The sequence below is a fragment of the Globicephala melas genome, chromosome 7 (assembly GCF_963455315.2).
Source record: "Globicephala melas chromosome 7, mGloMel1.2, whole genome shotgun sequence".
NCBI lineage: Eukaryota > Metazoa > Chordata > Mammalia > Artiodactyla > Delphinidae > Globicephala > Globicephala melas.
Window position 1 is genome coordinate 45,595,649 of NC_083320.1, and position 16,327 is coordinate 45,611,975.

General features: G+C 36.0%; 1 protein-coding gene across 5 annotated transcripts in view; it reads right to left on the reverse strand.

Annotated features, from left to right (window-relative positions):
- GULP1 (GULP PTB domain containing engulfment adaptor 1) overlaps positions 1-16,327 on the reverse strand; it is a 260,971-nt gene that overhangs the window by 162,241 nt on the left and 82,403 nt on the right. For all 5 annotated transcript variants that reach the window (XM_070045848.1, XM_060301474.2, XM_060301475.2 and 2 more), the window contains exon 2: positions 4,711-4,837. The gene's annotated coding sequence lies outside the window, so the exon portion shown is untranslated. The remainder of the gene's footprint in view (positions 1-4,710; positions 4,838-16,327) is intronic.

Sequence of the window (16,327 nt, forward strand, 5' to 3'; positions counted from 1 at the left end):
CCCAGTTTTCACTATTTCATTCAAATAGCAATTAATTTATGAATAAACCATTCATTACAATTACATATTGCATAAATATTCAAAACATTTTTCCCTTTAAATCTCTTCGTTAAATGAAAATTAATGTTAACATTATACAGATAAAGATTAATTTGAATATCATTATTTATTAGAAGCTTGGTTTACATATACAGATGTACTGAATGTAAATTTTTAATGTACAACCAAAGGTCAGGGAAAGCAAAATGTCTTTCTTCAATCTCTTCGAATGGCTTAAAGATTATTTCCTTTGGTATTTAAATGCTGATCAAGCAGAATACATTTCCTGAAAAGGATTTGAATTTGCTCTCCACTGAGGGACTTCCCTAGAGGCTCTCTTCAGACAAGAGTGCCATTAGTCTTACTTATTACAACCAAAGGGGGCAAAAGAAATGATACTTCTATTTCCTTTCTGCTACTTTCTTAACACTGCATCACATTTTTGTTATCTATTTATTCTACTTCTCATTATCTTGAACAACTAACTGCATCATTCCATACACTTCCCGCCTAATATATTGTAATGTCTGTGAAGAGATGTACCTTTTCACACTCCTAAAAGCTTAAAAACACATCATACCCTCATTCAAATCTAAACTTTATTTAGAACTTTCTCTTTTTGTCATACTTTCTTGAGCTTCTACTTCTTCTATTTCTGAACATACCTTTGCCTTTATCCTACACTTAAACTGTCTAGTCTTTCTCCATCACTAGCCCATAGTTTTCCTTTCTCTTTCATTTGTTTCCATCTTAGATGAGTCTGTACGTTTAGCGCTTATACTGATGTTTCAGGCCTCTTCTCCTCTCTTCATCCTTCATCTCTTTCATCTTTAACTTTAGTTTACGACAGAAGAAAACCTATTCTGTGTTGGCCATTATATTAGACATTCTGCTGGGTGCTTTGGATATAAAAACAAACACCTATCTGACTCCTGGAAAAAGAGAATCCCAGACAAAGGCAAGCAAAAATAAAGAACATAATATATCTGGAAAGTCTTATACAATTTTATAGATCTATGTTAAGGAATGATTAAAGATACATTTTGGATTTTAGGAAGTCAAGAGCTAGATCACAAACTAGAACTTTTTCTTGAGAATGTTAATAATAATGGGAATTACATAACTCCATTTGAGTTTTCAAAAGCCACTTTGCAGGGTTAGGTTTGAAGGAAAAAAAGTTCAGAAACAGATAGACGATTTAGGGGCTATACTGCTAATTCTAGAAAGACATAATAGAAGCCCACAAACAGTAGGAGAGAGATTGAAAAGAAAGGGAGAGATGATAAAAATTTAAGAAACAGAATGAAAAAGACTGGTTAATCAATTAAGGGCTATAAATATTAAGAAAAAAGTAGAAATTCAAATTAACTCTAAGTTTTCCAATTTGACTTTCCAAAATGAGCAGTAATTCTAATCAGAGAGGTGGGAAATACAGAGAAAGATCATGATTTTTAAGAATGTGAGATAATGAGTCTAATGTCTGGCCTGTAGAGTTTGGTCCATCTACACAGATGTGTCAAACAAAGATCAAGCAAATGGAGGCATTCAGAAATTTGATAGAATAGATAGACTCTCGGATGGCTTCCAAGGATCTCTGCCTCGTGATATTCATACCCTTTTGTGACCCGCTCCTCTTAGATGTTGGCTGGACCTAGGACTCATTCTAAAATATAGAAGACTGCAGAAGGGGTGGTATATTAGTTTCCTGTGGCTTCCATAACAAACTACCACAAACTGGGTGACTTAAAACAACAGAAGTTTATTCTCTCATAGTTTTGGAGGCCGGAAGTTTGAAATCAAGGTGTCAGAAACACTACACTTCCTCTGAAGGCTCTAAGGGAGATTTTATTCCTGCCTTTTCAGGGCCTGGTGGCGCCAGGTGATCCTTGACTTGTGGTCGCATCACACCAATCCTTGCCCCTGTCCGCACAGGAACTTCTCCTTTGTGTATGCCTCATAAGGACACATGTTACTGGATTTAAGGCTCCTCTAGTTAATCCAGGATGTTCGCACTCAAGAGCCTTAATTTAATTACATCTACCGTCTTTACTCTTTTTCCAAATAATGTCACATTCACAAGAAACACAGGTTAGGACTTGAACGTATCTATTTGGAGGCCATCGTTCAACTCACCACAAATGGGATGACACTTCCTAGATTTGATTATAAAGGAATGCGGTTTCCATAATGGGTGAAGCAGCCCTATATAGAGAGGCCCTCCATGGCTGAGTCTGGAAGTGGACCCTTCAGCCCTAGTTGAGCTCTGAAAGGACTGCAGCTGCAGTGGACAGCTTGACTGCAACATCACAAGGGACCTACAGCCAGAGGCATCAGCTAAGCTGCACCCAGATTTGTAGCCCACAGAAAACTGTGAGATAATATATAAGTACTGTTTTAAGTGGCTAAGTTTTGAAGTGATTTATCATATAGCAATAGAAAACTAATATGGAGCTCACAAAAACGTCTAGACTAGGACAGCAATGATTAAGAGACAAGCCATGGAAATGGATTAAATTTTGCATTTAAGAAATATTTGTGGAGTATCTATGAAACCAACATTGTGGTGATTTTTATTTAGATTTCAATTTATATCTGTAATGATAAATGACAACCCAATCCTCAAGAATCATAGTCTCAGGAAATGATAGACAAAACCACGATGCATGATATGACCAAGGAATGTAAACGGTATTAAGGTACATAATATAAGGGAGAAAGATCTGGTCCCGGTTCCAAAAATCAGGAAAGACTTTCTGGAGAAGTTGAATTCTTAACTTCCACAAACTTACCTACTTATAACTATGTGTTAACAAAGTTCCCTTTCCTTCCAACAATGCAAAATTTAAGGCACCTCTAAGTGGTAAGGACAATTTTCCTGTCCATTACACTAAGATGTCTCTAATAAATTTATTTAAGCTCTTAGGGCAAGAACATATATCCACTTTTGTGATTGCTGGAAAGGCTAAAGCTAAATTATATATACAGTGGTTATGAATAAAATCAGGTCTTCATTTCATATGTTTTGTTTGATGTAACTTATTTTTACTCTTATCATATTTGTACTTTTAAGGAAACTCATACCGCTTTTCATAGTAAATAAATGGATTCTCAATTACATAAGGACTTGCAATGAAATTTTAAAATGCTATGAGGGCTCCAGCAAAGGTATGAGCAAAAAGCAGTGAGAGAGCAAAGCAAAACTAAACCTATTATTTTACCATGACAAAAATCTTACTTTTGCTTTTTTTCCCCCCATATCTATAATGCCAGCAACATGCCACTCTTGCCTAAGATAAAAGACCCTCTCCTTAACCTCCCACCACTTCTACCACTGCTTTGTTTTTCATTTACACTACTTTCGCCCTAAAGTTTCATTGATTCCTGTTTGAATTCTTGCAAAGTTTAGAAACATTGCTTCTAGTGTAACCTTGATCAGACTCGATGTCTTTGGGAAAATCACCTCAGTTGATAACCCAGTACCTGCATCTCAATATAACTAGTTACCAATTAATCTTACCTTGAATATGATTAAATTGTTACACTGTCATGGTGTATTATATTCCTTTGTTTGCCACACATGTCTCACCCACTATAGTATAAGAGCCTCAAGAGTGAGGATTATGTCCTCTTCATCTTTTTTTCTACAGTTCCTACCACAGTGCCTGGCACATAGCAAGTGTTTAAACAGCTATTGATAAAAATAAAACAGAAAAGCCTACAAATTATTCTCCCTCCCTTTGGGTTTGCTCTCTCTTCATTAGTCTAACACACAAATCACTTCCAGATTAAGCTGCTTAGGATAAAACATGGATCATCTTATTCCCCTGCAACTGTCCCTATCATATAATGATGAAATATAAATGCCATAGTATAGGAATCCAAATCACAAGAACCTACTTGCCACTACTCTGCTATATCTACCACATGCTTCCAATTTCCCGAATATCCCCTGGCTTTCTCAGCTCTGTATCTTTACTCCAATTGGCTGTCCATTTAAATGTTCACCTGCCAAAGTGACTAGGTTTGTTAGGGAAACTCGGTTTTGTTAGGGAAAATTTTTGAATGAAAAAATATAAGTCAACGGGTCTATAACTCATTATCACCTTCTGGAGGTAAATTCAGCAATAAGAATAAAAAGCCTTTAAAATATTACAGCCATTGAGCCAGTGATGCTAATTTTAGTAACATTTAGCATGCAAAATGAGCACTATATATATATGTATGTATATATAAATATATATATTAATTTATCCATAAGGATATTCTGAGTAATAAACCCAATCTAAAATTTTTTTTAATCATTTATGTTTATATTAACAGAAAACAATGAAAAATATGAAGCATTAATTCATATTCCCAAATAGAACAAAATAGATTTGTTATAAAAATAATAAATTCAACAAAGAATATGTATATTAGCCTAATGTTGTTTAAAGGAAAAAAACAACAAAACAAAAATCAAATGCTATAGAACAAACAGGTAACAGAAGTTGTTTTTAGAAAACAGACTCATTCACGATTTCAATTTTATTTTGCTTTTATGTATTTTACCATTTCATAAAATAAAACTATCTTTTTAAATAATCCGTACAAAGTAAAAACTTTTTTATAGCTTCAAATCTTTTTTCCAAATGTTATTAAGTATATAAATAAGCAATCACTTATTCTTACCTGGATAGGTATGTTCAAATATAGTTGAAGGAATATGCAGACACTTGACTTTCAATCATCCAGTTCCCATCTGAATTTGCCTTCAATTACTTTCTCTCTTGTGTATATCAGATGAAATTACACATAACTAAAAATAAAATTAAAATTGGACTCAGTAGAATTAATCAATAATTATATTTATGTGTATTTTAATTTAGTTATTACAATGCATATTCTAAAATTCCAATTACATTTCTTGTGAAAGTTCAAGAAAGTTACCCAGTAACAGGAAAACAACGGTAAAGCATTTTATTTTTTTGAAAAGGTAGAGTAACAGACTGTTAGATAAGGGCAAATAGTAGGATCGCTAGATAATGAGTTAAATGTTTTAACTCATGGATATGTTACTATTAAAGAACAGTGATGGGTGGTTGACCATATACCCCCTTTCTCCCTCAGGCTGTACGACAACTAGGCCCAGCTGTCTCCTTCACTTATTAGCTAATTAGACTAACCAAGCGCATACTCTGTCCTGGATTAAGAAGGTGAAACAGAATTTTAGAAAGCACTGATCTATTTTAACTTTCATTGCACTTCAACTGCTATGGAGAAACATTTAGGTAGCTCATCCTTCTATTTATTCTCATGCTATAACTAGAACAGACACAACGGCTAGTTAAGATTCTTACATTTTTATTCCAACACACAAAAGGAAGAAGTCCTTCCAGATGCAACAGCACAAATTATGCCTTCCCTTAATTCCATCATTTCAAATGGACCTCTGAACATAAATTCAAAAGCAGCAAAAAAAATTCATAGTATAGTATTTCTTCTTGCCAAAACAGCAAAAATATGCTTTTTTTTTTTTTTGAGGGGGAGGAGGAACACAAGTACAAAAACATCAAACTCTTTTGTTGTGTCTCCCTCCATAACTCTGATACAGACCATTGGTAAAGCCAGACCTGCATTTTTTTTTTTTTTTTTACGCGGGCCTCTCACTGTTGTGGCCTCTCCCGTTGCGGAGCACAGGCTCCGGACGCGGACGCGCAGGCTCAGCGGCCATGGCTCACGGGCCCAGCCGCTCCGCGGCATGTGGGATCCTCCCGGACCGGGGCATGAACCCATGTCCCCTGCATCAGCAGGTGGACTCTCACCAACTATGCCACCAGGGAAGCCCCAGACCTGTATTCTTGACTTTCTCAAATTATAAACTAAAGACAGATCTTTATTTCTGACTCTTCGTTTGTATCTGACCCATCTGAATACTCTGAAACTATCTTTTTCTAACTTAGCCACAATTTTCTTTAGAAGCCTGTTTATCTATTTGTTCACCATATTCTTTTTCATTTTTTATCGTAACTTTAGAGATAAAGAAAGAAGGAATCTTAGTTTAGGAGGCCCCAAAGGCACATAATTCAAGTAAAAAACGCTTATTTGGGAGATGCTAAGGGAGTGGGATTATAGGCAGATCATCAACAGCATCTAGCAGAGAAAGCAACGATTGTAAAATCTGAATTAAAATATGAGCAGGGTATATTTTAAGGCCATTTATAGATATTTTATAATGTTAGTGAGAAAAATGTTTACCTACCCAATGATGCTGTTATTTATTAAATCATAGGCATGGTATTCTCTTAGCATTGACTCCTAGGGTATATATAAATGATACAACTCATCTTATCTTTCCTCAAAATGTAAAGGCTGCATTATCACCTACTTCCAGCTTTAGAAATAGATCTGCTCATCCTGGACAGGAAATTTCAAACATGGCACAGCTAAAAGGTAGCCATGAAACTGTGCCATGATTTCCAAAGTGATTAACCAGATCATTTTTTCTCTTTTGTCTGCTTGGGGAAGGGGGAGAAAAAGGAGACAAAATTAGTTTTTTAGTGTAATGGTTATTTCCTTATTTATTTTGTGCAAATGTTGGTCTAATGGAATGAAATAAGAAAGAAATCACCCAAGATAACATAAGTAACTTTGTTTAAAAAAAAAACTGTTTAAAAAAATCCCATTCCAAACAGTATAGCAAAGTAAATATTTTCCTTAATATGGTTGACTCAACTTATGCCCACAGCATTTATTTCTATCTCAGATTGACTGAAATCCATTCTTACTGTGGAAAACACTTTTCAACCTAGAATATTTTATGCAATGTGACAGCATAAAGAAGAGCACAAAAATACCCACATCAAAAAACAAGAATGAACTTGTGCCTACTTCTATCTTTCTTCTTGCAGGAAAGTGACATATACTCTGAAGTGGATGTATTATTCCACCGTCTGATATGATTAGACTTGGTCATTTAAAGAGCACTTTAAATATTCCTGCAAAAAGTTAGATAAGCTTATGAGCTGCTCTTTTGAACATATTTTTATTTTAAAATATAAAATCTTGATTTCCAATGTGAATGATTCTTAAAATTTTAGTATGAACATAACACACTCAATTTTATACTGTTTTTCCACCATTTATTACATATTATGAAATTTGAAGAGGTACATGAAATTAAATGAAGCCAACCATTTCTTTACCAAAACCTTCATTTTTTCCAACAGTATTAGTTTAAGAAAACCATTATGAACATTGCAATATGACTAGACACCTCTATTTGTTAATGCAACACTTGTATCTTTAAATATTCCACACACAACAAAACCGACCTAAACCAACAAGCCAGGTTTAAAGGTATTTTTACTTGTCTTCTTCCTTAAGAAGATGGAATCTGTGAACCATCAGTTTAGAAGTTGTCCAATGAAGAAATTGGTTGGCAGAGGGAACATCATAAGCAAAGATATAGTAATAAGAAAGAACATGCCACCTTTAAGGACAGGCAAGTGGTCAGGTATATATGATTTGAAAATAGAATGCTTATGAAACTATTTTATAAGAAATTTTTGCAGTAAGGTAAGGCCATATCAAGAAGCCTCCTGAATGCCATGCTAAAATTTGAATTTTATCCTAAAGATGACATGAGTGTGATAAAACAGGGAAGTGGTGCAAGAAAATGTATTTTAGGTCGACCATGTGGTAAATGTGGCTCTGAAGAGACCATGAAAGGGAGAAGGTGAGACAAGTAAATTGTTTCTTAGAAATTTGTATATATTTGTTAAATGGCAATGCAAAATAGAAATAGACTCAAGGCATTCATATTTGTAAGATGTAAAGGGGGAATGGTGCTTGGGATTTAATTTAGGTAAGAAGAGAGCAAGACAAGACAACCCTGATCCAGGCCTTTCCTATTCTCAGAGATGTCAGCCTGAGCCAAGAATTGACATCATTCCTTTTTTGTTCCATGTGCATTTTAAGTTCTCCACTCTCAGAATGGTGAAGAGAAAAGTGATAGAGGATGAGACATGACAAACTATTTCAGAATTAATATCAATTTTAAATTCACCAATTTGAAAACAAATTAAATCTAGTTCATTCCTCTACATTTGACATGAAACTTTTAGCAGTGCTTTGAAGCTGTCACCAGCAGGAAATTTTCCTAATTAGAAGAAGCAGGAGAACAATTATCAAGTCATTCACTCTTTCTGCTGCAATCAGTGGAAAACCCAAGCAACTTTCTGTGAAACTTTTGGTTATTATATTTTTCAGTATAAATAGGTTAAGGTGAAGTCTTTGTTCTTTTTAACATTAACTCTTCACAAACTCTGACCTCTCAAATATTTAGAGCCTTTTATGTAAAACACAGCATAGGCACTAAGATGGATTCGAAGTAGTGACAACTGGCCACAGACTAAAAATTTACTTGTGTTAATGAATGATGTATGGCAGAGTGAAATTCATACCAGGGTATAGTAACTTTTTAATGCAATGGGAATTTGAGGAGGAAAATAAATCTGACTAGGGAAAAGAATGGAAATCTCAGCAATGTTTGGAGGAAAGAAGGGGGGGAAAAGGAAAAGAAAGAGCAAGAAAGCCAGAGCAAAAACAAGAGCGAGAGCTAAAGGAGAAAGAGCATTTCTCCTTCAATCAGTAATCAAAAGTTCTGGGATTTACTCTTATTGAGTCAATAAGGTCACACACACACACACACACACACATCCCTAATCAATCACTGGGGGTATAGAATCACTGATGGGCTTAGGCCATTCGAGATACCAATAAGGTCAGTTCTCCTTAGCCATATGGCTACTACACATGATGAAAGATGAGTTCCACCAAGGAAAAGCTGGTCTATTATAAACACAGTGGTAGGGAAATTAACAAATAAACATTAAATATACATTACATAAATGTAGAAAGAAATAAATGAGATAATCCACAAACAGTGCCCAGCACATTAAAAAGAAGGATTTAGTAATTCAAGACATTTTTACTTATGATGAATTGTTCAAAAGTTCCACACTTTCATAATAAATAGAACTGCAATACATATCTTCATACATAAATATCTGTGCTCATCTCAAGTTATTCCTTTATTATGGCTTCCTAGAAGTTAAATTACTAGGTGAAAAAGTACTTGATCTTTTTTTTTTTTTTGCGGTATGCAAGCCTCTCACTGTTGTGGCCTCTCCCGTAGCGGAGCACAGGTTCCAGACGCGCAGGCTTAGCGACCATGGCTCACGGGCCCAGCCGCTCCGTGGCATGTGGGATCTTCCCGGACTGGGGCACGAACCTGCGTCCCCTGCATCGGCAGGCGGACCCTCAACCACTGCACCACCAGGGAAGCCCATACTTGATCTTTGAAGTATTTTCTTACATACCACCAAGACGCTTTCTAGAAAGATATACCAAAATAGACTTCCCACCAATGGCAGATGATAATGTTAATTTCAAATCACCCTTTCCAGCAATGATCTTTTTTCTCATATTTTGACAATTTGATTGTCAAAAAATTGTCTCTTTTTCTGAAATGTGTACTTCTTTAACTGCAAGTGAAGTGTAACTTTTATGTGTTTAATTTATCAAATAATTAATTTATAATTTTTATTTTCCTTTTGGTGTGCTTTTTATTTTTATGTTTTAATGAGGTTTTTTGAGACTTTGATTCAAACATTAAGTCTCAGGACCTTTGAACATTTTATTCCTTCTGCCTGCCTTCATTGCTCTTCTCTCAGATAACTATATTCATTTCCTCAACTCCTCCACTGAATTAGGAAAGACTGGTTTTTATTTTAGAGTTTCCCTTAATGTCAGTTACATATTTTAAACACAAAATCATGTAAGTTTCTAATCCTTCAATTAAGACCTTAGCTATGAATTGACACAGGTTTTAAAGCAACTAAGTCATTATCAAAAGTGTCAAAAATTTTATTTAGTTGTTAAAATTTTATTTGTCTAATATATTTTAGATTTAATTAGGTTTAATTTTTTGAATTAGTCATCATATTTTGTTTATCTCCTACCACTAAGACTACTTCTGAAACCCTGCAAGTACAAATTTCAGCACCAAGTTATTTAGGAACAGAATTTTTCCCAAGTATTCCCCATTTTTTAGGTACCTTCTCTCCTTCTTTCATTACGTCTCCACTCCTTCCCGCCTTCTTTCTTTCCACTCTTCTTTCCTTCCTTCCTTCATCTCAGAAGATGAAAATTATGAATCACTATTCTTTATTATAGTATTTTATTTTATTTTATTGGGGGTGGGTGGGTGGGTACGCGGGCCTTCTCACTGCTGTGGCCTCTCCCATTGCGGAGCACAGGCTCCAGACGCGCAGGCTCAGCGGCCATGGCTCACGGGCCCAGCCGCTCCGCGGCATGTGGGATCTTCCTGGACCGGGGCACGAACCCGTGTCCCCTGCGTCGGCAGGCGGACTCTCAACCACTGCGCCACCAGGGAAGCCCTAGTATAGTATTTTAAAACATTAAAAACATATTCAGGGGGCTTCCCTGGTGGCGCAGTGGTTGAGAATCTGCCTGCCAATGCAGGGGACATGGGCTCGATCCCTGGTCCGGGAAGGTCCCACATGCCACGGAGCAACTAAGCCTGTGCGCCACATCTACTGAGTCTGCGCGCTAGAGCCCACGAGCCACAGCTACTGAGCCTGTGCGCCTAGAGCCTGTGCTCCGCAACAAGAGAAGCCACCGCAGTGAAAAGCCCTCGCACCAAAATGAAGAGAAGCCCCTGCTCGCCGCAACTAGACAAAGCCCGTGCGCAGAAACGAAGACCCAAGGCAGCCAAAAATAAATCAATTAATTAGATAAATTTGAAAAAAAAAAAAACATATTCAGGTAATTAAAGAAAAATTTATAAAACACCTACGCTAAAAGCCACACTTAATTTTTAAAAGACCTTATATTGCTACCAAAAACTGTAAAAATGTGTAAATATATTTCAGTGTGTATGGAAATAGAGCACCTATTCAATACAGGCTCTTATTAAGCATTTTTGTAAATAGCCCCATAATAGAGGCTATTCAAATGCAGGGAATCAAGAAACTGTGGTTGATTCCTCAATGAAAAATTAGACCAGAAAGCACTCATTAACTTGGACTACATAAAAAGTCATTAGTTTAATTTTTCCAGTCCTGTGGAGTTTAATTTTATTCATGTTAATATCCATGAAATGAGTAATGTATTTAAAGGCAAATTTCAGCGAGCTGTAATAGTGTTCCAATTTCCCACAGTTAAGGAAAGGTGGGGAGAAGAGTTTTACTAATCCTTGTCTCTATTCTAAATTGAGTGCAATATCATCCATAATTGGATATAATTAAATTACACAAACATTATTTGATAAAATCTATAATACCTCCTATAGCAATATAATTCAGCACAAAAAAGGTGTATAAAAGTATCTACTGTTAACCAAATAATTATTATTTTACAGATGAGAAAATCTCAGAAATGCTATGATCACAGGTTTTCTGTATGATTTGTTATGTTCCAAGGCCTTTCTTCAGCAATCAAACATTTTCAGTATCGAGGTTTTGCAATCATTCTTTATGTTGCTCTATCACAAAATATTAGTATACCAATTTAAACTGCTACTCTTTTGCTCAATGGGACTTATATATAATGGTGCACATTTCACTCTTAATTTAATTTAATATATACATACACTGTGCTTTGCTGTCACCACCACCTCTCACCAAAACAAAAACAACGACAAAACAAAATACATTCTCATGATAGCACCCTGGGTTTCCCTTGCAGATCTGTACTTCTTTTCTCCGTCCTGGTAGTTATGTTTGCCTGAGGGTGATTCTAGGTCCAGGACTGGCCAATAAACGCACCATAACCCTAGTCATAATTATTCATTTCAGGAATGGAAAGTTGGACTAAGTTAAATCAAAGAAAATCAAATCAACCCTTTTCGAAAACTATTTAGAAAGAAACAATCCCTATTCACTTGAGTTGACTGACTGGGGGAATTGAAAGTCTAGTGGCTATTTTGTCTTCAGGATTCCTGCACTAAAATAAATCCAACTCAGTGGAAAACAAAGCTGAGAGTGAGTGCCTGGATTCAGCCATGTCTGAAGCATCACTACAGAACTTTCAATTATGATAACCAATACATATTTTGTTTTGCTTAACAGTTTTAATTGGTTTTCTGTCAAGTACAACCAAATAATCACTCTCAAATATGTTATTTACTAATGTGTAATATACACTTTGTTGAATTTGTATGTGACTTTTGCTAAATTGAGCTCACAGTATAAAATAATAATGGGCCAGAATGATTGATATATTAAAAACAATAAAAATTTTCTACAAAATTGTTATTCAGCAACTCTTTTAGTGTTTTGAAGGTATCTGTTGTTGTTGGAAGCTGAAAAGGGACATGATGTGCCTGCAGTAGATTTTTCAGAATTAGGAGGGCAAAACATATACTTTAAAATGTTTGTGGGCTTCCCTGGTGGCACAGTGGTTGAGAGTCTGCCTGCCGATGCGGGGGACACGGGTTCGTGCCCCGGTCCGGGGGGATCCCACATGCCGTGGAGTGGCTGGGCCCGTGAGCCGTGGCCGCTGGGCCTGCGCGTCCGGAGCCTATGCTCCGCAACAGGAAAGGCCGCAGCAGTGAGAGGCTCACGTACTGCAAAAAAAAAAAAAATGTTTGTGTTTTCTTAGGAAATCATACAATATAGCCTTTCATTAAATTTAGGTTGGAGTACGACATGAATCACATCTTCACTTCTGTTGAAGACAGTATAAATGTGATTGGTTTAAGCAATTATAAATAAACAGATTCTGGATAGTTGTGAACAACTTAATAAATCTGATATGCAATGAGAAATGTGGAGCTTTACTAATTAAAAAATTACACAAGATGAATAATATCTCTTCCTTCCTGCAGAATTAATATTATGGTTTACGTGAAAGAAAATAAAAAACTGATTGGCAACTGAAGAGAATTATTCCAACCTGACTATACTCTAATAAGGTACTTTCTTATTTCTTTGAAGCTTTTCAGAAAGACACTAGCTAAGTAAATCTTTTGTGCCTTACTAACTGGTCTAGAAGTTCCTTAAGCAACTATCTGCTTTGACACCTATACCTTTTATAGACTTTCACTGTCTGATAAGGATTTGATATCAACTATGTGGTATCTGAATGACCTATATAAAAAAAAAAAGACTTGAACTATCAGTGTTTATAGAACTGGAAAAATAAACTTTATTTTATAAAAGACCTAAGGATATATAAGATACCTGGGTCTACAATTTCACAGTTTCATTTTTAAGACTGGGTGTACAAGATATCATAAAGCACCAAAAAGTTCTCCCCAAATATTAGCTATAAAGAAATAAAAGTTTTGCTTACTGAAGTTCATTTTTCTTCATTGTTCCTTTGTTAAGAAAATAAAAATTATGGCCATTTTCCTTTTTTCTTAAATAGGTTTAAATATACTATCTAAATATGCACTGCTACCCAAAGGCACCTGATTCTTTTCTAGAATCTTCTCTCCATTTTACCCCCTCTTTTTAGACCTAAGCCCCATCTCAAACAGAATTCAACAAACTATAATCACCAAAGAAAGAGGTCACAGATTAAAAATATATATTTGAATCATTCTTTCCCCTGACCTCTCAGGATAGAGACTGTGCTATAAAATAAATATATAAAACACTTACAATAAACAAGTATTATATTTACCCAAGCTATAAACATCTTTCTCTTCAGCCTTCTCTGTTACACATTTTCCTCACCAGAAGAGAGACATTTCTATCTTGACTTATCTCAAACTCTTTCAGTTATTCTTCAGTTACTCTGTGATAAATGAAGATAGCTTCCTATCTGTGAGCAAAGAAGATTGCAATCATCTCATCTGAGCCTAATCTCCTGAGGCACAAGGTCTCAAAACCCAATGATATAATTTAGCATAGATACAGCAAGCGTTTTCTTGGTTCACAGATTTATGGGAATAGTAAGAGGTGTGGAAACGTCAACATAGTTAGGTCAAGTCTAATTTTATTTGACAATTAAATATTTTATAGGTAAGTTAGGTCAAAGTAACCTACAGAGCAGTTGTAGCAAGATGCCTATAACACTTATCCTCCCTCTCTCCTGGGGTATTTGCAAAGGAGTTATGTATGAAAGCACTTTCAAAACTGTAAAGGACTATACAAAGAGCAGATCATATTACTAAGCCAAAAAAGATGCATTCCAAACCTAAGTGTCCATAGACAGATGAATGGATAAAGAAGATGTGGCACGTATATACAATGGAATATTACTCAGCCATAAAAAGAAATGAAATTGAGTTATTTGTAGTGAGGTGGATGGACCTAGAGTCTGTCATACAGAGTGAAGTCAGAAAGAGGAAAACAAATACTGTATGCTAACAAATATATATGGAATCTTAAAAAAAAACAGTTCTGAAGAACCTAGGGGCAGGACAGGAATAAAGACACAGATGTAGAGGATGTATTTGAGGAAACAGGGAGGGGGAAGGGTAAGCTGGGACGAAGTGAGAGAGTGACATGGATATATATACACTACCAAATGTAAAACCGATAGCTAGTGGGAAGCAGCCGCATAGCACAGGGAGATCAGCTTGGTGCTTTGTGTCCACCTAGAGGGGTGGGATAGAGAGGGTGGGAAGGAGACGCAAGAGGGAGGGGATATGGGATATATGTATACATATAGCTGATTCACTTTGTTATACAGCAGAAACTAACACACCATTGTAAAGCAATTATACTCCAATAAAGGTGTTAAAAAAAAAAGATGTATTCCAGGAACATTTATGACTTGTGCTGAAAAGGTAAAATTTACAGTCAAATTTCCCTTTTCTAACAAGTGATATCAGAGTCCACACATGCATGTAAACTTTTGCAAAGACATGTCATTAGAATTCAACACTGAGCCACAGAAAATACAAAAACATGTAATACCAACTATGCTTAATTTCCAAACTGTGAGTAGTTAAAAGAAGTAGGGCTTCCCTGGTGGTGCAGTGGTTAAGAATCTGCCTGCCAATGTGGGAGACATGGGTTCGAGCCCTGGTCCAGGAAGATCCCACATGCTGCGGAGCAACTAAGCCCGTGTGCCACAACTACTGAGCCTGCGCTCTAGAGCCCATGAGCCACAACTACTGAGTCCATGTGCCACAGCTACTGAAGCCCATGTGCCTAGAGCCCGTGCTCCGCAACAAGGGAAGCCACCGCAATGAGAAGCTCACACCCCACAAAGAAGAGTAGCCCCCACTCACAGCAAACAGGGAAAAGCCCGCACGCAGCAACAAAGACCCAACGCAGCCAAAATTAATTAATTAATTTTAATAAAACAACCCACTTTATTTTTAAAAAGTAAATGATTAAAGAGCAGTCTTTGAAAGTTCTGAATCTATTATTATGAGGAAAGTAATAGTATTAGCCATGGCAGGTCACTCCTCTGGAGCACTCATGACTAGATAAAACTGGGCAAACCAGTCTTCATCTCTTTGCTATGCATGAAAGCATTTAAAATCAAATCAGTACAGTACATTCGTTCAGGCAATGAAGACTTCATTTAATATCGACAAAGATATTACCAAGAGCACATCCTCTTAATGTTTTACTGTAATGACTCAACAGCAAAAGAGGTGAAATTACAGAAACAAAAAACTTCCAATTTCACAGATTGAGGCAAAGAGGAAACAATGAGCGAGGTACCTGTTTAAAAGATTTACCTGTCTCCAAAATATGACTGAAAGCTAGTTCTCTAATTTATAATAATCAGACTATGATGTTATAAAGATGTTCTTTCCTCATGTCCTCCCCAGTTTTATTCATCCAATGAACATTTATTAAATACCTGCTCAGTGCTCTGCACTCGGGATACAGATGAAGAAGTGGAGCTTTGAATGTAGTAGAGGAATCAGACATGTAAGCATATTATAACTTGTTATTATAAAAGCAAAAATAGATGTCATCTTATTAGGAGCTTGCATCTAACTTAATTCTTAATTTCTAAATAGTAATCTATTTAAACTAGGTGAGCCACTGATGATGATTAATCTTTTAGGTTCTTCTAACTTTTCGAAATGTTTTCACTGGTATAACAACATTTTATTTTCAAAATAACCCTGCCCATATGTAGGGCTGTGTTTCCTTATTTTTCCAAAAAGAAAATCAATACAGTCAATATTGAGAGATGAATTACAAGCATCAGAACCAAGACACCCCAACTCAGCAATTCTACTTTCTATTCACGACTAGAGGATAACACAACTAGTTTGCAAGCTAAAATCCTGTGTACTAATTGTCAT